This window comes from Loxodonta africana, chromosome 3, assembly GCF_030014295.1.
Source record: "Loxodonta africana isolate mLoxAfr1 chromosome 3, mLoxAfr1.hap2, whole genome shotgun sequence".
Lineage (NCBI taxonomy): Eukaryota > Metazoa > Chordata > Mammalia > Proboscidea > Elephantidae > Loxodonta > Loxodonta africana.
The window spans coordinates 152,783,959-152,811,186 of record NC_087344.1 but is presented as its reverse complement, the minus strand read 5'-3'; the positions used below and the strand labels follow the sequence as shown (position 1 = coordinate 152,811,186).

The 27,228-nt window shown below is 39.9% G+C and overlaps 4 non-coding genes across 4 annotated transcripts; all 4 read left to right on the top strand.

Moving 5' to 3' along the window:
* The first annotated feature begins 11,372 nt into the window (after nucleotides 1-11,372).
* Nucleotides 11,373-11,444, top strand: TRNAE-CUC (transfer RNA glutamic acid (anticodon CUC)). Its single transcript has one exon. It is a non-coding gene; the product is annotated as a tRNA-Glu (tRNA).
* A 5,706-nt stretch (nucleotides 11,445-17,150) lies between these two features.
* On the top strand, nucleotides 17,151-17,222 carry TRNAG-UCC (transfer RNA glycine (anticodon UCC)). Its single transcript has one exon. It is a non-coding gene; the product is annotated as a tRNA-Gly (tRNA).
* Nucleotides 17,223-18,072: 850 nt separating this feature from the next.
* TRNAH-GUG (transfer RNA histidin (anticodon GUG)) lies at nucleotides 18,073-18,144 on the top strand. Its single transcript has one exon. It is a non-coding gene; the product is annotated as a tRNA-His (tRNA).
* An 881-nt stretch (nucleotides 18,145-19,025) lies between these two features.
* Nucleotides 19,026-19,098, top strand: TRNAK-CUU (transfer RNA lysine (anticodon CUU)). Its single transcript has one exon. It is a non-coding gene; the product is annotated as a tRNA-Lys (tRNA).
* Nucleotides 19,099-27,228: the final 8,130 nt, after the last annotated feature.

Genomic DNA, 27,228 nt, shown 5'->3' with positions numbered 1-27,228 from the left:
CTTTATAATGTTTTGTATACTGTTTAGGCCATGTATTAGGACCCCTAACGTTGTCCCTATTTTTTCTTCCATGATCTTTATCATTTTAGATTTTATATTTAGGTCTTTGATCCATTTTGAGTTAGTTTTTGTGCATGGAGTGAGGTATGGATCTTGTTTCATTTTTTTGCAAACGGATATCCAGTTATGCCAGCACCATTTGTTAAAAAGACTGTCTTTTCCCCATTTAACTGTTTTGGGACCTTTGTCAAATATCTGCTGCTCATACGTGGATGGATTTATGTCTGGATTCTCAATTCTGTTCCATTGGTCCGTGTATCTGTTGTTGTACCAGTACCAGGCTGTTTTGACTACTGCGGCAGTATAATAGGCTCTAAAATCAGGTAAACTAAGGCCTCCCACTTTGTTCTTCTTTTTCAGCAATGCTTTACTTACCCGGGGCCTCTTTCCCTTCCATATGAGAATGGTGATTTGTTTCTCCATCTCATTAAAGAATGTCCTTGGGACTTGGATCGGAATTGCATTAAATGTATAGATCGCTTTTGGTAGAATAAACATTTTTATAATGTTAAGTCTTCCTATTCATGAGCAAGGTATGTTCTTCCACTTATGTGAGTCTCTTTTGGTTTCTTGCAGAAGCGTACTGTAGTTTTCTTTGTATAAGTCTTTTACATCTCTGGCAAGATTTATTCCTAAGTATTTTATCTTCTTGGAGGCTACTGTAAATGGTTTTGACTTGGTGATTTCCCCTTCAATGTTCTTTTCGGTGGTGTAGAGGAATCCAACTGATTTTTGCATGTTTATCTTATATCCCGATACTCTGCTGAACTCTTCTATTAGTTTCAGTAGTTTTCTGGAGGGTTCCTTAAGGTTTTCTGTGTATAAGATCATGTCATCTGCAAATGCAAATAATTTTACTTTTTCCTTGCCAATCTGGATGCCCTTTACTTCTTTATCTAGCCTAATTGCTCTGGCTAGGACTTCCAGCACAATGTTGAATAAGAGTGGTGATAAAGGGCATCCTTGTCTGGTTCCCGATCTCAATGAGAATGTTTTCAGGCTCTCTCCATTTAGGGTGATGTTGGCTGTTGGCTTTGTATAAATGCCCTTTATTATGTTGAGGGATTTTCCTCCTATTCCTATTTTGCTGAGAGTTTTTATCATGAATGAGTGTTGAACTTTGTCAAATGCCTTTTCTGCATCAACTGATAAAATCATGTGATTCTTGTCTTTTGTTTTATTTATGTGGTGGATTACATTAATTGTTTTTCTAACGTCGAACCATCCCTGCATACCTGGTATGAATCCCACTTGGTCATGGTGAATTATTTTTTTGATATGTTGTTGAATTCTATTGGATAGAATTTTGTTGAGGATTTTTGCATCTACATTCATGAGGGTTATAGATCTATAATTTTCTTTTCTGTTGGTGCCTTTACCTGGTTTTGGTATCAGGAATATGGTGGCATCATAGAATGAGTTTGGTAGTAGTCAGTCCTTTTCTATGCTCTGAAATACCTTTAGTAGTAGTGGTGTTAACTTTTCTCTGAAAGTTTGGTAGAACTCTGCAATGAAGCCATCCAGACCAGGGCTTTTTTCTGTTGGGAGTTTTTTGATTACCTTTTCAATCTCTTCTTTTTTTATGGGTCTATTTAGTTGTTCTACCTCTGTTTGTGTTAGTTTAGGTAGGTAGTGTGTTTCTAGGAATTCATCCATTTCTTCTAGGTTTTCAAATTTGTTTGAGTATAGTTTTTCGTAGTAATCTGATATGATTCTTTTAATTTCAATTGGGTCTGTTGTAATATCGCCCATCTCATTTCTTATTTGGGTTATTTGCTTCCTCTCCTGTTTTTCTATTGTCAGTTTGGCCGGTGGTTTATCAATTTTGTTGAGTTTTTCAAAAACCAGCTTTGGGTCTTGTTAATTCTTTCAATTGTTTTTCTGTTTTCTATTTCATTTAGTTCAGCTCTAATTTTTATTATTTGTTTTCTTCTGGTGCCTGTAGGTTTCCTTTGCTGCTCCCTTTCTATTTGTTCAAGTTGTAGAGATAATTCTTTGATTTTGGCCCTTTCTTTTTTTTGGATGTGTGAATTTATTGATATAAATTGGCTTCTGAGCACCACTTTTGCTGTGTCCAAAAGGTTCTGATAGGAAGTGTTTTCATTCTCGTTGGAGTCTCTGAATTTCTTTATTCCATCCTTAATGTCTTCTATAATCCAGTCTTTTTTGAGCAGGGTATTGTTCAGTTTCCAAGTGTTTGATTTCTTTTCCCGTTATTGATTTCCACTTTTATGGCCTGTGGTCAGAGAAGATGCTTTGTAATATTTCAATGTTTTGGATTCTGCTAAGGCTTGCTTTATGACCTAATATGTGGTCTATTCTAGAGAATGTTCCATGTGCGCTAAAAAAGAAAGTATACTTGGTTGCTGCTGGGTGGAGTGTTCTGTATATGTCTACGAGGTCAAGTTGGTTGATTGTGGCATTTAGATCTTCCGTGTCTTTATTGAGCTTCTTTCTGGATGTCCTGTCCTTCACCGAAAGTGGTGTGTTGAAGTCTCCTACTATTATTGTGGAGCTGCCTATCTCACTTTTCAATGCTGATAGAGTTTGTTTTATGTATCTTGCAGCCCTGTCATTGGGTATGTCAGGCTTTTTAGGCCCTTTGGATATGTTGTTAGGCGCTGTCAAGTTGGTTCTGACTCATAGCAATCCTATATACGACAGAGCGAAACACTGCTCAGTTCTGTACTATCCTTATAAAGGTTGCTAGGTTTAAGCCATTGTTGCAGCCACTATGTCAATCCATCTGGTCAAGGGCTTCCTCTTTTTTGCTGATCCAGTACTTTATCAAGCATGATGTCCTTCTCCAGGGACGGGTCCCACCTGATAACATGTCCAATGTACCTGAGAAAAAGTCTCACCAACCTTGTTTCTAAGGACCATTCTGGCTGTACTTCTTCCAGGACAAATTTGTTTATTCTTCTGAAAGTTCATGGTATATTCAGTGTTCTTCACCAACACCATAATTTAAATGCATCAATTCTACTTCGGTTTTCCTTATTCATTTTCCAGCTTTCACATGCATATGAGGCAATAAAAAATACCATGGTTTGGGCCAGGTGCACTTTAGTCCTCAATGTGACATCTCTGCTTTGTAACACTTTAAAGGTTTTTTTTTTGCAGCAGATTTGCCCAATGCAATGCGTTATTTGATTTTTTGACTGCTGCTTCCATGGGCATTCATGGTGGGCCCAAGTAAAATGAAATCCTTGAAAACGTCAATATTTTCTCCACTTATCATGATGTTGCTTATTGATCCATTTGTGAGGGTTTTTGTTTTCTTTATGTTGAGGTGCAATCCATACTGAAGTCTTTGATCTTCATCAGTAAGTGCTTCAAGTCCTCTTCATTTTCAACTAGCAAGATTGTGTCATCTGCATATCACAGGTTGATGCATGTTCTTCTTCATATAGTCCAGCTTCTCAGATTATTTGCTCAGCATACAAACTGAATAAGTATGGTGAAAGGATACAACCCTGACACATACTCTTTCTGATTTTAAGTCATGCAATATCCCCTCGTTCTGTTTAAATGACTGCCTCTTGGTCTATGTAAAGATTCTCCATGAGCACAATTAAGGGTTCTGGAGTTCCCATTCTTTGCAATGTTATCCATTATTTGTTATGATCCACATAGTCAAATACCTTTGCATAGCCAATAAAACACAGGTAAACATCTTTGGATATAGACTGTTCCAAATTATCAGAGTCCATGGGATACCATAAAAGGAACTGTTATACATGAGGTTGCTATGAGTCAGAGCTGCCTGGATGGCACCTAACAACAACAACAAGGATGCAACTGGCACTTGGCAGGAAAGAGAATTACTACACCTTTAGATCTACTTGCTGAGTCTCTTAGTTATAAGGTAGAGATTATGTCTACCTTGGCTGCTATCAGAAGAACTTTGGGTGTTTCTGATTGATTACTGGGCTCTAGCACACAGATGGGCCTCTATCTCCTAGAGAGAACTTGGCATACTTATTTTTAATCTTGTGGATAAAAGCACCTAATCAGATTTGGGCTGATGATTAATGCTTTGTGTCTCCCCCTCCCCCCAATATTTATTGCTAATCAAACAAAGATTTCTGTTACTTAGGCCTCCTACTATAGCCACTGCTGTATCAGGAATAGTGTCTGTCATTCCCATCAAATACTAGAGTTTATCTCCTTCCTCTGTTCCATCTCAATTTTGGATTATGCTAATTAACCAAAATTACTTGGATCCTGGTGCCAAGCCAGGAATATTTTTAGCTAGTTGGCTTAGTTCAATTCTTTAAGTGTTGACTGAGCACTTATAATTTGCTAGAAATACATTATAGAATTAATGCCTTCTAAAAAAAAAAAAATTTTTTTTTTTTTTGAGATTACAGTCTTGCCATGGAGACAAAATATACACAAGTGAAAAATAATAGTCTAACGCAGAACAAGTGTAATAAAGTGCTATATAAAAAATGCACTATTCAGTGCCTAAAGCAGGGGCTCCTGACCTTGGGTCCATGTCAGAATCATCTGGGGAGCATTAAAAATTCAGTTCCTCAGGCTGTATCCCAGGCTAATTAAATCAAAATCTCTAGGGGAAGTAACCAGCACTAGTATTTTTTTTCCCCCTCATGTAATTTTATGTGCAGCTAAGGTTGTGATCACTGGCCTAAAGGGCTGGTACGCACAGGAATGTCCAAAAAAATATGAAATACTGTGAACAATTAGGAAGTGTAGAGACTGGCGTCACCTTGGAAAATCTGATGTTGTAAAGGGGGTTAAGAGGTACATGTGGATCTCAAAACTCCAACTAAAAGGAAATCTCAAATAATTTAGAAGTGATATCATCAGTCCCAATGCTGGTTTTGCTGTTGGTGTGCTGCATTAATCATTCTAATATTTCTTCACTCCTCCTGGTGGAATTTATTGCACTTTTTCCCATTCCCAAAAGAGGAATCTTTTTTAACCCTAATCAATTCTATTTTTGCTTGTTTATAAAATCTTTTTACTTTGCGATTTTTTTTATTGTGCTTTAGATGAAGGTTTACAGAGCAAATTAATTTCGCATTAAGCAATTAATACACATATTGTTTTGTGACATTGGTTGCCAACCCCGAGACGCGTCAACACTCTCCCCTTCTCAACCTTGGTTCCCCATTTCCATTCATCCAGCTTTCCTGTCCCCTCCTGCCTTCTCATCCTTACCCTTGGGCTGGTGTGCCCATTTAGTCTTATATACATGGTTGAACTATGTGTATTATTGTTTGTTTTATGGGCCTGTCTAATCTTTGCCTGGAGAGTGAACCTCAGGAGTCACCTCAGCACTGAGTTTAAACGTTTCCAGAGGCCATTTAAAAAAAAATTTTTTTTTTTTTTACTTTATGTTAAATTAAACTTTTTATTTGGGGGTAATTATAGATTTACATGTGGTAGTAAGAAATAACAAAGAGAGATCCCCTGTACCCTTTACCCAGTTTTCCCCAATGATAACATCTTACAAAACTATAGTATGTATTACAACTAGGATATTAACTTTGTACAGTCAACATACAGAACACCTCTATCACTGCAAGGATCCCTCATGTTACTCTTTTATAGCTACATCCACTTCCCTCCCACTCGCACCCCTACCTTAACCTCTGGAAACCATTAATCTGTTCTCCATTTCTATAATTTTGTCATTTTAAAAATGTTATATATATGGAATCATACAGTATATAACCTTTTGGGATTGTTTTTTTTTTACTCAGCATAATTCTTTGGAGATTTATTCAGGTTGTTAGGTGTCTCACTAGTTCACTCCTTTTTATTGCTGAGTAGTAGTCCATGCTTTGGATGGACCTGTTGAAGGACACCTACCTTTTTTTCTGGTTTTTGGCAATTATGAATAGAGCTGTTGTTGATATTTGCATACAGATTATTATGTGAACATAAATTTTCATTTCTCTGGGATAAGAGTTCAGGAGTGCATGTGAGTCATATGGTAGTTGCATATTTAGTTTTTTGTTTTTTTTTTTAAATAAACTGTCAAACTGTTTTCCAGAGTAGCTGTCCCATTTTCATTCCTACAAGCAATGTATGAGTGTTCCAGCTTCTTTGCATCTTGTCAGCATTTGATATTGTTACTTGTTTATTTTAGCTATTCTGATAGGTGTATAGTGACGTATCATTGTAGTTTTAATTGCGTTTCCCTAATGACTAGTACTTTTAAACATCTTTTCCTGTGCTTATTTACCATCTGTATATCCTCTTTGACGAGTCCTGGTGGCACAGCGGTTAAAGTGCTCAGGTGTTAATGGAGCCCACCAGGCACACCATGGGAGAAAGATATGGCAGTCTGCTTCCGTAAAGACTACCACCTTGGAAACCCTGTGGGGCAGTGCTATTATGTCCTTTAGGATTACTATGAATCTGAAGTAACGTGACAGTGATGGGTTTTTGGTTTTGGTTTATATCCTCTTTAGTGAACTATCTGTTCATTTCTTTTGCCCGTTTTGTAATTGAATTATTTTATTATTTTTTTTACTGTTGAGTTTTGAGAGTTCTTTGTGTATGCTAGATAACTAGCCCTTTGTTGGACCCCTGGTGGCACAGTGGTTAAGAGCTCAACAGTTCTTTGTATATTCTAGATAACTAGTCCTTTGTTGGACCCCTGGTGGCACAGTGGTTAGTTAAGAGCTCAGCTGCTAACCAAAACATTGGCAATTTGAATTTACCAGCCATTTCTATGGGGCAGTTCTATTCTGTCCTGTAGGGTCCTATGAAGGTATGTGGTTTGCACATATTTTCTCTGTAGCTTGTTTTTTTTATCCTCTTAACAGCATCTTTTACAAAGCAAAGTTTTTAATTTGATGAAATCTAATTTATTAATCTTTCCTTTTATGGATCATGCTTTAGGTGTCAAGTCTTAGCTCCCAAATATTTTCTTCTATTTTTTTTTTAAGTTTTATAGTTTTACATGTTACATTTAAGCCCGTGATCCAGTCTGAGTTAATTTTTTGTATAAGGTATGAGACTTAGGTCAAGATTAATTTCTTTTGTTTGCCTATGAATGTTCAATTTCTCCAGCACCGTATGTTGAAAAACCTATCTTTTCTTCACTGAATTGCTTTTGCATCTTTTCCAAAAATCAGTTGGGCCTTAGTCTATTTTTTATTTCTTTGTTCTGTATCCTCTAGTCTATTCCATCGTTCTGTGTATCCTCTGGCAATACCACATAGTCTTGACTACTATAGCTATATAATAAGTCTTGAACATAGGTAAGTTGATAAAAAAAAAAAAAAGTTGATATCTCCCATTAATTCTTCTTTTTCAAAGTTGTTTTAGCTATTCTAGTTCCTTTGCCCTTCCATATAACTTTTAGAATAATCTTGTCTATATCTACAAAATATCTTGCTAGGATTTTCCCTTCATATTTAAAGGATATTTTTACTGGATATAACAGTCTGGGTTAACAGTTCTTTTATTTCAGCACTTGAAAAATCTTGTGCTGCTTTCTTCTGGCCTCCATAGTTTCTAATGAGAAATGCGATGCCATCCTACAGGTATCATTTCTCTCAATGCTTTTAAGATTTTTTCCTTTGTCTTTAGCTTTCAGTAGTTTGGCTGTGATGTGTCTTGGCATGTATTTGTTTGAGTCTGTCCCGTTTGGAGTTTACCCAGCTTCGTGAATGTGTAGGTTTATCTCTGACAAATTTGAAGAGTTTTCAGCCATTATTTCTTCCAATACTTTTTCAGTCTTCTTTCTCCTCTCCTTCTGGAAAGAGACACCAGTGTTAGATCTTTTGTTATAGTTCCACAGATCCCTGCAGCTCAGCTTTTTTTCCCCTTAGTCTATTTTCTCCCTTTTGTTCTGTTTGAGTAATTTCTATTCTGTATTGTTCACTGATTGTTTCCTCCGTCCCCTTCATTCTGCTGTTGGGCCCAATCATTGAGTTTTTATTTCAGATATTGAATTTTTTTAGTTCTAAATTTTCCATTCGGTTTTTCTTTACATCTTGTATTTATTTGCTGAAACTTTTAATTTGTTTGCTGGAACTTGCTATTTTTTCGTTTGTTTCAAGCATATTTGTAATTGCGTATTGAAGCATTTTTGTGGTAACTGCTTTAAAATCTTTGTCAGATAATTCTTATTTCTCTGTCATCTAGATGTTGACATGTATTAATTGTCTTTTTTCATTCACTTTCAGATCTTCCTCTTCTTGGTATGATACATGATTTTTTATTGAAACATGGACATTTTAGGTATTATGACTCTGGGTCTTATTTAAACTTGTTTTAGCTGACTTTCTGTAACACTGCTCAGGCATATGAAGACAGAAAGATGTTGCCTTGTTACACACAGGTGAGTGAAAAAGTCCAGGTTCCCCACTGCTATGGGTTGAATTGTGTCCCCCCCAAAATGTGTGCCAGCTTGGCTAGGCCATCATTCCCAGTATTGTGTGGTTGTCCACCATTTTGTGATCTGATGTGATTATCCTGTATGTTGTAAATCTTAACCTCTATGGCATTAATGAGGCAGGATTAGAGGCAGTTATGTTGATAAGGCAGGACTCAATCTACAGGATTAGGTTGTATTTTGAGTCAATCTCTTTTGAGATACAAAAGAGAGAATCAAGCAGAGAGGAAAGGGACCTTATGCCACCAACAAAGAAGTGCCAGGAGTGGAGTGTGCCCTTTGGACCTGGGGTACCTGTGCTGAGAAGTTCCTAGACCAGGGGAGGTTGATAACAAGAACCAACAGAGAAGGAAAGCATTCACTGAGAGCTGGCACTCTAAATTCACACTTCTAGCCTCCTAGACTGTGAGAGAATAAATTTCTGTTTGCTTAAAGCCACCCACTTATGGTTTTTCTATTATGGCAACAGTAGATATCTAAGACACTCACTAAACCTGCACTGGTATCTACCTTGCTGGGAGAAGTAAGAGTGCCTCTTTACTGCTCCCCACATGGCCACCACTGACACCGGGAAAGGAAGATGGTCTCCTTACCACTAGGTGATGGTGAAAGTCCTGACTCTCTCACAGGGTCTCCTCTGACACCACCCTAGCTGGAAAAGTAGGGAGAGGTACCTCATTACAGCCTGATGAGAGTGGAAGTTTAGATTCCCCACAATGCCTTTGCCAGTGTGAGTGTGGGTAGGCCACATTAAAATTTTTATTTTGGTGTTCGGCTGGAGTAGAGAGGTTATTTTCTAAAAGTTTTCTGTTTTGCTAGGCTTCCTCTTTCCTGGTCCTTTGGCTAGGGAGAGTAGGTTTTTGGGGGTGGAGGCTGGCTGTGCCTATTGTGTTTCAGGTTGCTGGGTTCTTCAGCTCCAAGTCTGGGATATATGAGGCAAAAAGAAAACTCAGGAAACTCACCATTGTGTTGTTCCTTGGATCTCGAGGTCATTAGCTGGTCTGCTTTCTTCTCTCAGAGTATTTTTATGTTTCTTTTATATGTAATGTTCAGGGTTATTAATTGTACTTAGAGGGAGAAATAGGGAAAAGTACATCTACTCCATCTTCTCTAAACCTCTTTTAATAGTTTGTTTATTTGTTTTCCCACTAGATTGTGAACTTTTTAAGTGTATATTGGCCTGTCTTCAATACTAGCTTTGCTCATGATCTTTACATGTTTGATAAAACAAAATGGATTGTGGAGTTAAGTGAATGAACCGCGTTCTTTTTCTGTCCACTCTTAAGTGTGTCATGATAGGAAGAGGAGGAGATGCAATCCTATCTTGAACAATGAAGATTCCTCCTGGCGATTTGTTATTGATAAAGGTGGTTTGTCAGTTCAAACCAGCTTTCCAAGCTTATGCTTTCCTTCCTAGGTTCTCGTGTGTTACCGAAAGTTACCAGCAGGTGGTAGAGTAACCGATTAAAATGGACTTGTCCAAAACGTAAGGAGGATGATTTTCTTCGAAGACCTAGAGAAATAAATTCTATTACCTTGTGCCCACCCTGTTCAATCCCAAGATATTACTCTGAAAATTAGATACTCTTTTTCAGGCTTGTGGCACAGGTAGTGGTACAGAGTAAAAGCAAGTGGGCTCTGTCATGCTCCTTGGTGAAATGTGACACCAGGATTATTTGAGCTTTTGTGAAAATAAATGTCTGGCATTTAGTTACTCTTTCCCTTAATTTTGGCATTTAAATCCATAAAAATGCGGAGGCTGAATGAGCGGAAGATTAATACTCTTCTTTAACAACATTTTAACATTGATACCTTTAAAAGCAAACCAAAACAAAAAATCCCGAACACCTCAAGTCCTATCACTCGTTTTTTTTCTGTCAGGCCCTGGGGACATGCACACAACATTGATGATTTAATTTTTGAATTCTATTTTTTTCATTCGTTTTCAAAAACATTTCCTGATGTAAGTATGGGGAATTGCTTTAAATTTTTCCATTTGAACTCATATGTAGAGATTAATCACGTTATGGTCACCTGGCCAAAAAAAGGCTTGGGAGGGGTTGCTTTTTTTTGTTTGTTTCATTTTTGTTTTTCTCAACTTTTTATTTTTTTTAATTTGTAACCTGCAGAAAGGTGAAATTACATGATAAACACTCGATTATCCTTCACCTAGATTCATTGTTAACGTTTTGCCACATTTGCTTTCTTTCACTCTCATGCGTTGATGGAAATCGTTTTACAAGTTCCTTCAGTCTAAGCATGCACCCAACAATTTTCTTTCTCCTCTCTCCCTCTCTTCCTTCCTCATAATTAAAAAACGTAAAACTCCAAGACCCTGCCCTTCTTTTAGTCTCCTACTGGCGAGTTAAGCTCAGATTCTGGTGAGCAATGAGCACCCGTGGGCTGAGTGGTATTTGCTTATTAATAATATTCGTTTTAACCTACAGAGTTTGGTCTAAATTCACAGGAGATGAAAAAAAAGCTGCAATAAGCCCAGTATTTCCTAACGTTACCCACACATCCTCGTTCTCAAGGTAAAGTTCTTGGTCCTTTTTGGCAAATGTCCGGCTAGAGATTTTTACTTTCCTGCTATTGTAATTCAGGAAATCACTGTGACTACTTGGAGCAAAGAGCGCTCCTTTCTCAGTCTCTTGCTCCTCTCTGGTCCTTTGCCTCTTGACTTGGGGACCGTATTCTTGTGTACAAAATCGTCCATCAGCTCTAAGAGCTGATCTTGGGGATTCTCTCACAGTGTTTCTTTTGACACAAAAAGAAAGAAAAAGGAACTATGAGGGAAAAGTAGTTTCAATGTGGGGAAGACCCAATGTTCGAAAGTCTGAAAATATAGGTAATTTTAAAAATGCACAAGACAGAGTAAAAAACACTCGTCTACTTAGAACCATAGGAATTATATCGGAAGACTTTCCCAGCGTCCCTGGTGGTCTAGTGGTTAGGATTCGGCGCTCTCACCGCCGCGGCCCGGGTTCGATTCCCGGTCAGGGAAGGTACGTTTTCTTCGTGCTCGCGTCTGTGGAGCTCTCATTTTGATGATTACCTTTGTTTCTGCGAATCAACCCCTCTATCTACCACCTAATCAAATACAGAAAATGTAGGAAAACACAAACAAAAAGATCGCTCGTAATACAACTGTTGACGTACAATTTTTTAAAACAGAAAATGAAATCACACTATAAACATTGTTTTATCATCAGCTATTTTTTTTTTCATTTTTATTGTGCTTTAAGTGAAAGTTTACAAATCAAGTCAGTATCTCATACAAAAATTTATATACACCTTGCCATATTTTTTTATATACTCCTCAACGGCACTGGGTTGGGTTTATATACTCCTAATCGCTCTCCCCCTAATGAGACAGCACACTCCTTTCCTCCACTCTCTATTTTCGTGTCCATTCAGCCAGCTTCTGATCCCCTCTGCCCTCTCATCTCCCTTCCAGACAGGAGCTGCCCACACAGTCTCATGTAGTGTCTACTTGATTCAAGTAGCTCACTCGTTACCATTATCATTTTCTATACCATAGTCCAGTCCAATCCCTGTCTGAAGAGTTGGCTTTGGGAATGGTTCCTGTCTTGGGCTAACAGAAGGTCTGGGGACCATGATCTCTGGGATCCTTCTAGTCTCAGTCAGACCATTAAGTGTGGTCTTTTTATAAGAATTTGAGGTCTGCATCCCACTGCTCTCCTGCTCCCTCAAGGATTGTCTGTTGCGTTCTCTGTCAGGGCAGTCATCAGTTATGGCCAGGCACCATCTAGTTCTTCTGGTCTCAGGCTGATGTAGTCTCTGGTTTCTGTGGCCCTCTGGGCTGGGCTGGGTTGTGTCTCTTGGGCTCATAATTGCCTTGTGTCTTTGGTGTTCTTCATTCTCTTTTGCTCCAGGTGGGTTGAGACCAATTGATACATCTTAGATGGCAATGTGCTAGCGTTTAAGACCCCAGATGCCACTTTTCAAAGTGGGATGCAGAATGTTTTCTTAATAGATTTTATTATGCCAATTGACTTAGATGTCCCCTGAAACCATGGTCCCCAAACTCCCACCCCTGCTACATTGGCCTTTGAAGCATTCAGTTTATTCCAGAAACTTCTTTGCTTTTGGTTTAGTCCAGTTGTGCTGACCTCACCTGTATAGTTCTTTCTACTATATAATTCGTGAATACCCCTCTCCCACCCTCCCTCCCTCACCCCTCTCATAACCATCAAAGAATATTTCCTTCTCTGTTTAAACTATTTCTCCAGTTCTTATAATAGTGGTCTTATACAATATTTGTCCTTTTGCAACTGACTAATTTCACTCAGCATAATGCCTTCCAGATTCCTCCGTGTTATGAAATATTTCACGGATTCATCATTGTTCTTTATTGATGAATGGTATTCCACTGTATGAATATACCATAGTTTATTTATCCATTCATCTGTTCATGGGTAGCTTGGTTGCTTCCATCTTTTTGCTATTGTGGACAGTGCTGCGATGAACATGGGTGTACATACATCTGTTTGTGTAATGGCTCTTATTTCTCTAGGATATATTCCTAGGAGTAGGATTGCTGGGTCCCATGTTAGTTCTATTTCTGGTTTTTTAAGGAAGTGCCAAATAAATTTCCAAAGTGGTTGTACCATTTTACATTCCCACCAAAAAAAAAAAATTTTTTTTTTTGTACCATTTTACATTCTCACCAGCAGTGTATAAGTGTGTTCCAGTCTCTCTGCAACCTCTCCAACATTTATTCTTTTGTGTTTTTTGGATTAATGCCAGCCTTGTTGGCGTGAGATGGAATCTCATTGTAGTTTTGATTTGCATTTCTCTAATGGCTAATGATGGTGAGCATTTCCTCATGTATCTGTTAGCTACCTGAATGTCTTCTTTAGTGAAGTGCCTGTTCATATCCTTTGCCCATTTTTTTATTGGGTTGTTTGTCTTTTTGTAGCTGGGTTTTTGCAGTATCATGTAGATTTAAGAGATCAGACGCTAATCGGAAATGTCCTAGCTAAACACGTTTTCCCAGTCTGTAGGTAATCTTTTTACTCTTTTGGTGAAGTCTTTGGATGAGCATAGGTGTTTGATTTTTAGGACCTCCCAGTTATCTAGTTTCTGTTCTTCATTGTTAGTAAGGTATTAGGGCTCCTATCATTGTCCTTATTTTTTCTTCCATGATCTTTATCATTTTAGATTTTACATTTAGGGCTTTGATCCATTTTGAGTTAGTTTTGTGCATGGTGTGAGGTATGGGTCTTATTTCATTTTTTTGCAAACGGATATCCAGTTATGCTAGCACCATTTATTAAACAGGCTGTCTTTTCCCCATTTAACTGACTTTAGGCCTTTGTCAAGTATCAGCTGCTCATATGTGGGTGGATTTATATCTGGATTCTCAGTTCGATTCCTTCAGTCTAAGTATCTGTTGTTGTACCAGCACCAGCCTGTTTTGACAACTGCGGCGGTATAATAGGTTCTAAAATCAGGTACAGTGAGGCCTCCCACTTTGTTCTTTTTTTTCAGTAATGCTTTACTTATCCGGGGCTTCTTTCCCTTCCATATGAAGTTGGTGATTTGTTTCTCCATCACTTTAAAAAATGTCATTGAAATTTGGATTGGAAGTGCATTGTATGTATAGACGACTTTTGGTAGAATGGACACTTTTACAATGTTAAATCTTCCTATCCATGAGTGAGGTATGTTTTTCCACTTATGTAGGTCTCTTTTGGTTTCTTGCAGTAATGTCTTGTCGTTTTCTTTGTATAGGTCTTTTACATCTCTGATAAGATTTATTCCTAAGTATTTTATCTTCCAGAAACCCTGGTGGTGTAGTGGTTAAGTGCTACAGCTGCTAACCAAAGTGTTGGCAGTTTGAATCTGCCAGGCACTCCTTGGAAATTCTACGAGGCAGTTCTGCTCTGTCCTATAGGGTCAACCATGAGTCGGAATCGACTTCACGGCACTGGGTTTGGTTTTTTGGTATTTTATCTTCTTGGGGGCTACTGTAAATGATATCGATTTAGTGATTTCCTCTTCAATGTTCTTTTTGCTGGTGTAGAGGAATCCAACTGATTTTTGTATGTTTATCTTGTATCCTGATACTCTGCTGAATTCTTCTATTAGTTTCGGTAGTTTTCTGCAGGGTTTTCTGTGTATAAGATCATGTCATCTGCAAATGGAGATACTTTTACTTCTTCCTTACCAGTCTGGATGCCCTTTATTTCTTTATCAAGCCTAATTGCTCTGGCTAGGACCTCCAGAACAATGTTGAATAAGAGCGGTGATAAAGGGCATCCTTGTCTGGTTCCCAATCTTGAGGGAGAATCCAGCTATTCTTTTTAACTTAATGATATATTCCTAACACCTTCCAGTAGAAATAAATATTCTCAAGAAAACACGATATTTTATTTCAAGTTAATTATTTAATCGTTGAAAATGTAATATATTTACATGGTTCGGGATTCAAATATTCAAATGGGCGTAACTGATAAACCTGACTTCCATCTCTGCCATCAGTTGTTGTTAGGTGCCATTGAACCGGTTCCGACTCATAGCAACCCTATGTACAACAGAGTGAAACACTGCCAGGTCCTGTGTCATTCTCACATTCGTTGTTAAGCTTGAGCCCATTGTTGCAGCCACTGTGTCAATTCATCTCCTTGAGGTTCTTCCTGTTTTTCGCTGATTGTCTAGTTTCTCTCTAATGGGGTAACCAATGTTGTTAAGTTTAATGTGAGATATTTTATTACAAACAATGCTACCATAAATAATCTTGTACCTGTCACTCATTTTGTACATATGTGGAATAAGTGTACAAGAATTGAAGTGCTAGTTCAAAAGGCATGTGCATTTGTGGATGGATATTGCCAATTTGCCCTCCTTAGAGGCTGTACCAATTTATACTCATACAAGCAATGTACGATTTAAATATTTTAAAAACAAAAGCCAATGTACTTTTTCGTTAAAATAGGTTTAATCCTATTCTCTCCTTTCCAAAAAAAAAAAAAAAAAAAGTTGGTTTTACAAATAATACTTTGATCCCTTTTTTTTTTTTGATAACTCTTTGTGTATATTATTGGACGTTTCCTCAGAATAAATTCCTAGAAGTGGAATTACCAACTCATTTGTTGTTTTTAGTCACCCTGGAGTCTGCTCATGGTGACCATACATATAATAGAAACAAAAGTTGCCCAGTCCTGTGCCATCTTCATGACCGTTGGTATGTTTGAGTCCATTGTTGCAGTTATTGTGTTAATCACATATCAAACAGATTAAAGAATTAAACTCAAGAACTGAGACTATTTAAAAGCTACAAAAAAAGTTAGTGAATAATTATCTAATCTTGGGCTGGAGGGCTTTTTCAAGATTAAGGCAAAGACAGATGAATCATAAAGGATAAAACTGATAATTTAGACTAAATAAAAAGTGAAAACTTCTGCCCGTCTAAAAAATCCCATAAATAATATTAAAAGACAGATGATAAACTGGTATAAATCGGTAGGGAAACGTAAATACCCAATTAAAAAAATAGGCAAAGCACATGACTTAGTAAGTCTCAAAACTAACACAAATAGTTGGAAAGCTTTTGAAAAATGATCAGCCTCAATAATAATGTAAATGCAAATTAAAATGACGCTTCATATTTTTATCTTGCATTTTGCCACAGGTAGAAAGAAAAAAAATTATTTTTTTTTATAGAAAGAATGATGAGATCCAGTTGACTAATGTAATTTAGTAATACTTGGTGTCATGGGTTGAATTATGTCCCCCCAAAAATGTGTGGATCAACTTGGTTAGGCCATGATTCCCAGTATTGTATGGTTGTCTTCCATTTTGTGATTGCAATTTTATGTTAACAGGATTAGAGTGGCATTGTAACACCACCCTTACTCAGGTCACCTCCCTGGTCCAAGGTAAAGGGAGTTTCCCTGGGGTGTGGCCTACAACACCTTTTATCTCTCAAGTGGTAAAAGGAAAGGGAAGCAAGCAGAGAGCTGGGGACCTCATACCACCAAAAAAGCAGCACCAGGAGCAGAGCGGGTCCTTTGGACACGGGTCCCTGCGCCTAAGAAGCTCCTCGACCATGGGAAGGTTGAGGACAAGGACCTTCCTCCAGAGAGAGAAAGCCTTCCCCTGGAGGCAGTGCCCTGAATTTGGACTTGTAACGTACTAGACTGTGAGAAGATAAATTTTTGTTGTTGTTAAAGCCATCCATTTGTGGTATTTCTGTTATGGCAGCACTAGATAACTAACACACTTGGTGACTAGTAAAAATTGGTAGAACTTTTCCACACAGAAATTTGGCAATATGTATTCAAAGCTTAAAAATGTGTATATTTTTTCAATTGCAATTTTATTTTTTATGTATTTCATATCGTAAGGAAACACTCTAATGCGTAACGTTGTATGTACAAAGTTGACTCTCACATCAGAGCCTTAACTCGTGCACTGGATTTCAGAGATCTCCTTCGAGCGACGATAGAAAAAAAATTGAACTGATTTTCTTTAAATTTATGAAACAACAGGAAACTACCACATTTTCAACACCATTAATTCTAAGCGAAATCCTCGAGAGAGCTTCTTTTCCTTTACCTTCTTTAGCTTTGTTATCTAAATTTCTTTTAATGTAAATCGTCAAAGAATGGGGGGGGGGGTGGGGGGCGGTGCAAACTTGACGTCGTAGTCTTCATATAAAAACCAGCCGAAGAGACCGCCGTGTGCGTTGGTGGTATAGTGGTGAGCATAGCTGCCTTCCAAGCAGTTGACCCGGGTTCGATTCCCGGCCAACGCAGGTTGTTTTTTTTTTCTATTTCAACCCGAAATTTGGGGACGACATCAACTTCAGCAAACAAGGGGCCCAAAGAGCTGAAAGGGGGTTTGGCCGCGTTTGTATGCGGACACCCTGAATCTCCGAAGAAGCCCTCCCAAGAGCGAGCCTCCGGGTTTTTGCATCTACAGCCTCCGAATCGAGCACATCTGTGGGATTCGACCGCTGGCGTCGCACGAGGTTTAAGATAACTGTCCTTTTGGAGGTCTTAAGGAAAGTGTCTGAAACAGACTGGTCCGTTTTCTTTTTCTGAATCCGCGGAGACGGCTCTGATTTACTGAAAACGCAGCACAAGGAAGTCACCGCAAGCGCCCGCAGTTCCCGTGAGGTGAGCAAGGAAAAATAATCAGGAGGAGGACCCTCATCCCTCCGGCAGCTCCTCAGCCTCGCTTCTCTTCCGGAGCCACCATTCCGGGAACAGAAAACTCAATTATAGGCCACAGGTTGGAGATGTAAACGTGAAAGTCCTTCGGGGCTCCCTCTCCCAATCCTGGGCGAGACGGTTTGATTCTTTGGAGGAGGAAGAAGAAGGAAGAGAGAAATCGATGCAGACGGGCGGCGGGGGGCGCGGTCGAGGACTGCAGTTCCAGCCTCTCCCTTCAAGTCAGGACCTGGCTCCCCACTGTGTTTAGGAGCTCAGATCGGGATTCAGGTGTCGGGTCTTTGAAGTTGCGAAGAGAAAGCATCCGTATGGAATTTCGGCTGGTGAGAGTCACATGAACTGGGTAAATCAACACAATGTAGGAAACTGGTTGGCATTTCTGTTTCAAAAGACATCAAATCAGAACGTAGCCCGCCGCCTAGCGGGTGGCGCGCCGTGATCGTATAGTGGTTAGTACTCTGCGTTGTGGCCGCAGCAACCTCGGTTCGAATCCGAGTCACGGCAAAGAACTGCTAAGCTTTTTGGCAGCCCTACCTTTTAAAGGTGTAATTCTGCTTTTGCTGGAGGCAGCCTCTCAGGACTGCAGTTAAAGAATTGATGAATAATAGTTTCCACCATCCACACAGGGAAAGACGTTTCAGAGCAGGATGAAAATTCGTGTAAGCGGTAATCCAGGCTGCAAGGGCAGTATCCGTCGACCTTCACATGAGCGCCTGATTGGACCCCAGAGGCTGGAGATCTGAATGCTTTGGGGAGAGGAGGCAAGGATCCCGCGAGCAAGTACGCAAATCCCATCTGAGTTTACATCTCGGTGGGACTTCCAGAGGCAATGAATATGCTCTTTTATTCAGTCCACACAAAATTTTAGTATTTAAAAACAAACTTGTGCCCCCCAAATAGTGAATAGGACCTATTTTCCAATGACGCGTCGCCTTCTCCCAGCTGTCCCCCTCCCCCTCCCCGGCATGGTTTAGGGGAGAATAGGGTTTTGGACTGGGAAGAAGTTTGGGCTGCAGCTCCCAGGTCCCAGGAGCGAGTGTCCGCTCCCCTCCTGCTCCCCGTGGTTGTTCGCGACACTCATCCTCCTCCCCTCGCGCTCTTGCAGAGCCAGAGTCCTTGAAACCGGGTTCTCAGAGTGACCCGATCCAGAAGGAATTTGCTGAAGTATCTGGGTTTCAGGACCCTCCATTCGCACATCCAGTGAGTTCGCCTAACCTCCGCAGGCTCTGTCTTTGAACTTCGGGTTTTCTCAGTGGTAAAACTTGGAGACTGCGTCTATGAAATTCTAGATCCAGAGATTACTTTCACACTACATAATTAGACCGTTGACACGAGCTCTCGAAAAAAAAAAATGATAATAATGTAGGAAACAGCTAAGTCCCGGCGCCCGGCTAGCTCAGTCGGTAGAGCATGAGACTCTTAATCTCAGGGTCGTGGGTTCGAGCCCCACGTTGGGCGGGGTGTTTTTTTTTTTCCCTCTCTTCCATTTTTACGGAAACTTCTCTAGTCAGCTATCAACAGAACTACGAGCTTTTAAATTGCCACTGTTGTTTTAAACTTTGGTGAATTATTTTCAGGAATAGCTTCCAGTCGCCCCCAATTCAGCAAAAAATAATTCCAGGCGGTAGATTCGAGCGACTCTGGTCCATGAGACCAGAGGCTCCTGATCTGCGGTTGTCCCCGGCAGGGATCCTCGACTGGGCGAAGGTGGAGGAGTCTGAGCAGTTCCGAGTGGCGGGCCCCGGAGCTCCAGGCTCCCCCTTCGTCCTCCCTGAACACTCCAAGAAGATACCTTGGAACGTGACCAGATAGAAACACATTCGTTCTCTTCGCGCCGGTGGGAAATTAAAATATATATATATATATATGCATATTGTCAACATATATGTATACATATGTATCGCATATACATGTATGTATTTCAGGATGTCACTTTGAAGGCTGAGGTGCCCCTGACTCCACCCATGATATTTTCAGTCGCCTCATATGCATGTGAAAGCTGGACAATGAATAAGGAAGATGGAAGAAGAATTGACGCATTTTAATTCTGGTGTTCGGGAAGAGTATTGAATATACCAAGGACTGCCAGAAGAACGAACAAATCAGTCTTGGAAGAAGTACAGCCAGTGCTCCTTAGATGTGAGGATAGTGAGACTTTGTCTCAGGTACTTTGGACATGTTACCTGGAGGGATCAGTCCCTGGAGAAGGACATCATACTTGGGAGAGAGTCAGCAAAAAAGAGGAAGACCCTCAAGGGGATTGATCGACACAGTCGCTGCACCTATAGGCTCAAACATAGCAACCACTGTGAAGATGGCACAGGACGGGGAGCGAGGGGGACTATGAGTCGGAACCGACTCAGCCCGACAACTAATAACAACAATATATTGTCAACACACCAGAAAAAAAATATATATGTACGTATGTATATTCACAAATATATACACATATATGTACATGTGTGTGTGTATTGTGTGTGGTGAAAATATACTTGACAAAACATATGTCAACTCAACAATTTCTACATGTACAATTCAGTGACATTGATTACCTTCTTCAAGCTATGCAACTGTTCATTTTCACTATCCTTCTCCAGATCATTTCGATGGGAAATGATTTATCCTTAAACATAAGAAGTGATTCTCCCAGAACAAGAGACCTTGGAGGCATTAAAGAACTAGCCTGAGGCTTGTGAAGATCTGCCAGGAGACCATCTCTCACTTGCCTATCTTCCCTTGGAGGTAGTCATGGGACCGTTTCTCATCACCTTCCTGGCTCTGATGAGATATGAAGTTTTATGATCTGTTCACCATCAGGCTATAGCTGCAGACTATAAAACTGCTTAGCTGTAGCCTAGAATTGGCTCCTCATCAACAGGTATCCCACAACTCTTGCTGCAGTCAACAAGCCCCTTTGTTTCTGTGTCTTCCTTTTTGGTGTGTGGGATGAGAACCCAGGCACTTTTGGCTACTCATTCTTTTATTGCCTATGTAAGTAATAAACTGCCTGAATCTAAACGTGACTGTTCGTATCTTTACCAGCTGTGTGTGCTTGACAAATCTGATTTTTTTGCCATATATATTCTTAAACTTTCATGTAGTTAAATATATCAGTCTTTCCCCTTAAGGCTTCTAAGTTTTCTGTCAGGCTTAGAAAGGCTTTTCAAGTATTTTACCAGTTTGTTGTTCTTAACTTTCGTGGGGGAATGGCTCTGCCTACAAAACTATGAAATTTTCACTGGAGGTAGTTTTGAAGGAAGTATGGTGTTATTTATTCTTCTGCTAATGAGCTTACTGGGGACACAATTAGCTCCCAGATAATTTTGTGGCACATTCCCTGAGGTTCTGTGAAGGCCCTACCTGCTGAGGATTGAGGCAGTTCCTCGGACCTCCAGCTCAGGATTACTGGACTCTGTCTAAGAAGGGAATGCAGTCATCAAAAGATGGTGTGACATCCCAGCTTGAGCAACAATGAAGAGTCATTACTACCCCTGGACCTGGTGGGGCAAGGGGAGAGAGCTATTTCTGGAACCTGGAAGAAGTTATAGGTGTAGCTAAGACTGCAGCTGTAGTAGAGTGCCCCTAGACAATAGCTGTGGACTTCATGGAGGAGACACAATCTCTGCCAACCTGCAGGGAATAATTACCCCCAACTCATATTCTTGCCACCCTCCCATCTCCAGTTAATGCATCCCATTGGGTGTATCTGCCAGGAAGGTAGTGGGCAAGGGAATCCTTCTGTGCAGGAGTCGGCCTCTTGGGGCAAAGAATGGGGTGGATTACAGTGAGAATGGATCTAGAGGGCCAAATGCAGAATACCCAGCACACATGGCTTTTTCATTCTTAAGATTTTTGTTGAAAAACTCCAAGAGTACGGCCCCCTGGACACCCTTTTAACTCAGTACTGAAGTCACTCCTGAGGTTCACCCTTCAGCTAAAGATTAGACAGGCCCATAAAATAAACAATAATACATGTAGCTCAACCATGTATACGAGACTAAATGGGCACACCAGCCCAGGGGCAAAGACAAGAAGGCAGGAGGGGACAGGAAAGCTGGTAATGGTGAACTCAAGGTAGAGAAGTGAAGTGTTGACACATAATAGGGTTGGCAAGCAATATGCATATTAATTGTTAATGAGAAATTAATTTGCTCTGAAAACCTTCATCTAAAGCACAATAAAAATTTTTTTGTGTGTGATTAATTTTGTCATTGGCTGCATTTTGGTGTCAAAAAAAATTTTTTTTAAGTTTGTATTTTCTGATTTCTTTCATTTATGTGAGAGTGAGTTTGCTTTAGGCCTGTATCATATCTTGACTGGAAGACCATCTATCTGTATATGTTCACTTGATTCACTCTTCCTTTCACCCAGATCATTATAAACACTGAGATAAATTTTCCACAAATCATTGTCAGAACTCTTATATTTTTGTCAGAGCCTTCCTATTTCATTAAAATAAAGTTCTACAGCTGATGTTATGTTTTGAATATCATAACTGGATTCTCTTTTTCACAAAAAAGTAATGGCAATGTTTCTGGAATTTCAAAGTGCAGGATTTTTTTTAAAGTTTCTTTTTAATTAGCATCTGTAAGTTTCTAGCCTGGAGAAGACTGGAAAAGCCAAGTGAAGAAGAAAGGGGAGAAAATCCTGTGGAACTTCTGGATCATGATGCATTAAGATGTCCATAAAGACTGAGACTTCCCCAAACTCTCAGGGGACAGGCTGTGATTATGGGATAATGGCCTATCTAGTGGCTTCAGCAGCCCGTGATCAACTTTGAGTCACAGCAGGCCAATATGGTCTGGATTGTCTGAGGTTTTTAATATATACTTTTAAAGTGGGTCATTTATTTATTATAAAAGTAATAAAGTCATGCTTGTTGTGAAACAAACAAACTCATGAGATGTAAAGAAGAAATGAAATTTCCCTAATTCTCAATTCCACTGCTAAGAGGTAATTCTTGTTAAAATTTTGCTGTATGGCCTTTAAAAAAAATAGTGCAGATGTACAACTTTCTCAGTCATAATGATGAAGCAATAGTTGATTGAGGTCCTTTAGATGCCATTTAGGCTAGACACCCAGGATATCCTCACACTTACTCTGACAATAATCTGTCTACCCTGATAAATATGATAAGGAATGGTAACATTGTTTGTAGGACTTTCATCAGACTCAGGAATTCTTACAAATTGAGACAGAGCACGTGGCTTAGGTTGAAGTCCTGATGTGTTCTTTCTCCTAAGCCTAAATTGCATATTATCACATTATATCAGATATAACTGGATGGTCCTGCTACCATCAAGTCGATTCCAATAGCTTATATGACAGAGTAGAACTGCTGCATAGCATTTCCAAGGAGCACCTGGTGGATTCTAACTGTCGAAGTTTATGGTTAGTAGCACTAGCTCTTAACCACTATGCCAGCAGGGTTTTCCGACTGGATGAGAAAACCCAAAAAAACCAAACCCAGTGCCGTCGAATCAATCCCGACTCATAGCGACTGGATGATCTTGTCTTGTTTAAGTGCCCTGAGTCATCTCCGACTCATAGCGACCCTATGCACAAAGGAAGGAAACACTGCCCGGTCTTGCACCATCCTTACAATCGTTGTTATGCTTGAGCCCATTGTTGCAGCCACTGTGTCAGTCCACCCCATTGAGGGTCTTCCTCTTTTCCGCTGACCCTGTACTCTGCCAAACATGATGTCCTTCTCCAGGGGCTGATCCCTCCTGACTACATGTCCAAAGTATGTCAGAGCAGTCTAGACATCCTTGCTTCTAAGGAGCATTCTGGTTGTACTTCTTCTAACACAGATTTATTCGTTCTTCTGGCAGTGTATGGTATATTCAATATTCTTTGCCAACACCACAATTCAAAGGCATCAATTTTTGTTCCATCTTCCTTATTCATTGTGCAGCTTTCACATGCATATGATGCGAATGAAAATACCATGGCTTGGGTCAGGCGCACCTTAGTCTTCAAGGTGACATCTTTGCTTTTCAACACTTTAAAGAGGTCCTTTGCAGCAGATTTACCCAATGCAATGCATCTTTTGATTTCTTGACTGCTGCTTCCATGGCTGTTGATTGTGGATCCAAGTAAAATGAAATCCTTGACAACTTCAATCTTTTCTCCATTTATCATGACGTTGCTCACTGGTCCAGTGGTGAGGATTTTTGTTTTCTTTTTGTTGAGGTGTAATCCATACTGAAGGCTATGGTCTTTGATCTTCATTAATAAGTGCTTCAAGTCCTCTTCACTTTCAGCAAGTAAGGTTGTGTCATCTGCATAATGCAGGTTGTTAACGAATCTTCCACCAATCCTGATGCCTCGTTCTTCTTCATATAGTCCAGCTTCTCGGGATTATTTGCTCAGCATACAGACTGAATAGGTATGGTGAAAGAATACAACCCTGGCGCACATCTTTCCTGACTTTAAACCAATCAGTATCCCCTTGTTCTGTCCAAACAACTGCCCCTTGATCTATGTAAAAGTTCCTCATGAGCACAATTAAGTGTTCTGGAATTCCCATTCTTTGCAATGTTATGCATAATTTGTTATGATCCACACAGTCGAATGCCTTTGCATAGTCAATAAAACACAGGTAAACATACTTCTGGTATTCTCTGCTTTCAGCCAGGATCCATCTGACATCAGCAATGATATCCCTGGTTCCACGTCCTCTTCTGAATTCAGTTTGAATTTCTGGCAGTTCCCTGTCGATATACTGCTGCAGCCATTTTTGAATGATCTTCAGCAAAATTTTGCTTTCGTGTGATATTAATGATATTGTTCTACAATTTCCACATTTGGTTGGATCAACTTTCTTGGGAAGAGGTGTAAATATGGATCTGTTCCAGTAGTTGTCCTGGAAGCTGTCTTCCATATTTCTTGGCATAGACGAGTGAGCACCTCCAGCACTGCATCTCTTTGTTGAAATATCTCAGTTGATATTCCATCAATTCCTGGAGCCTTGTGTTTTGCCAATGCCTTCAGAGAGAGCAGCTTGGACTTCCTCCTTCAGTACCATCGGTTCCTGATCATATGCTACTTCTTGGAATGGCTGAACATCGACTGATTCTTTTTGGTATAATGACTCTGTATTCCTTCCATCTTCTTTTAATGCTTCCTGCATCATTTAATATTTTCCCCATAAAATCCTTCACTATTGCAACTTGAGGCTTGAATTTTTTCTTCAGCTCTTTCAGCTTGAGAAACACCGAGCGTGTTCTTCCCTTTTGGTTTTCCATCTCCACCTCTTTGCACATATCATTATAATACTTTACTTTGTCTTCTCAAGCTGCCCTTTGAAATCTTCCATTCAGTTCTTTTACTTCATCAATTCTTCCTTTTGCTTTAGCTGCTGGACGTTCGAGAGCTAGTTTCAGAGTCTCCTCTGACATCCATCTTGGTCTTTTCTTTCTTTCCTATCTTTTCAATGACCTCTTGCTTTCTTCATGGATGATCTCCTTGATGTCATTCCACAACTTGTCCGGTTTTCGGTCACCAATGTTCAATGCATCAAGTCTATTCTTGAGATGGTCTCTAAATTGAGGTGGGATATACTCAAAGTCATATTTTGGCTCTCATGGACTTGCTCTGATTTTCTTCAGTTTCACCTTGAACTTGCGTATGAGCAATTGATGGTCTGTTCCACAGTCGGCCCCTGGCCTTGTTCTGATTGATGATATTGAGCTTTTCCATCATCTCTTTCCACAGATGTAGTCAATTTGATTTCTGTGTGCTCCATCTGGCGAGGTCCATGTATACAGTTTCCATTTATGCTGGTGAAAGAGGGTATTTGCAAAGAACTCGTTGGTCTTGCAAAATTCTATCATTCGATCTCCAGCGTTGTTTCTATCACCAAGGCCATATTTTCCAACTACTGATTCTTCTTCTTTGTTTCCAACTTTCTCATTCGAATGTCCAGTAATTATCAATTCATCTTAATTGCATGTTTGATCAATTTCAGAGTGCAGCAGCTGATAAAAATCTTCTATTTCTTCATCTTTGGCCCTGGTGGTTGGTGCATATATTTGAATAACAGCCGTATTAACTGGTCTTCCTTGTAGGCATATGGATATTATCCTACCACTGACAGCATTGTACTTCAGGATAGATCTTGAAAGGTTCTTTTTGACGATGAATGCAACACCATTCCTCTTCGAGTTGTCATTCCCAGCTTAGTAGACTATATGATTGTCAGATTCAAATGGCCAATACCAGTCCATTTCAGTTCACTAATGCCTAGGATACCGATGTTTATGTGTTCCATTTCATTTTTGATGATTTCTAATTTTCCTAGATTCATACTTCGTACATTCCAGGTTCCAATGATTAATGGATGTTTGCAGCTGTTTCTTCTCATTTTTGAGTCGGGCCACATCAGCAAATGAAGGTCCCGAAAGCTTTACTCCATCCATGTCATTAAGGTCAACTCTACTTTGAGGAGGGAGCTCTTCCCCAGTCATCTTCTGAGTGCCTTCCAACCTGGGGGGCTCATCTTCCAGCACTATATCAGACAATGTTCCGCTGCTATTCATAAGGTTTTCACTGGGTAATACTTTTCAGAAATAGACTGCCGGGTCCTTCTTCCTAGTCTGTATTAGTTTGGAAGCTCAACTGAAACCTGTCCTCCATGGGTGACCCTGCTGGTATCTGAATACCGGTGGCATAGCTTCCAGCATCACAGCAACACGCAAGCCCCCACAGTATGACAAAATGACAGACATGTAGGGGACTGGATGATAGGAGACCATAAAAAAAGGTGGTAGGGAGAAAGCGAGGCTGGGGTGTGAGACTCCTCCCTGGAATGAGTCTCACAAGTGATGCATCTTTTGTGAAACAGACAGTGGAGAGAGCCTCACTCTTGTGCTCCACTCTCCTAAACACTTATTGAAGGTCTATACTATTCTGTATTTCAAACAATGAGGTTAGTGTTTGTTCAGCCATCAGGAACTGGCAGCTTGGGTAGAGAAGGTGAGAATTTTCTCACCACATGTGCCTTTTTATACTCCCTTGATTTTCTATTATCAGACAATCATATGCCAATCCCTCTCGGAGGAAAAGATCACAGAACTACAAAAAAGTCCTACACACACCTCCTGAGAACTTGCAACCTGATCACTGTGACAGGCATCTCAGAGCCTGTCTTCAGTGTTACCACCCAAACCTCTCAAAGGATCAAAGTAGGACTTGACTGTAGGTAAAATTATTTGAGAATTCATCCTCTATTTCCTATGACAAGTATTTGTTAGCTGCTTGTCCACCCCAGCTCACCAGATAAGATTTTATAGCAAGCAGCACATACCAGCATGGACCAAACAATTCCACAACCACAACAGAACACCCACTAGTATGAATAAATAAATAAAGTGTCAAGGATGCAATGTCTCCTCTAGTTGCCACAGAAAATAAGAAGAAAAAAATCCATTATTTAAGTCCCAATCTGATAAAAAATTAAATTTGAAAGTGTTTTTTCCAATTTTTACTTGGCTCAGGACCAGTCATAAAGGTCGCACTCTGGAGGATGGGTGAGTTCTGGGTTCCTCAGCAGCTGCAGCCTGGGCTCTCTGTCACAGGAATGAT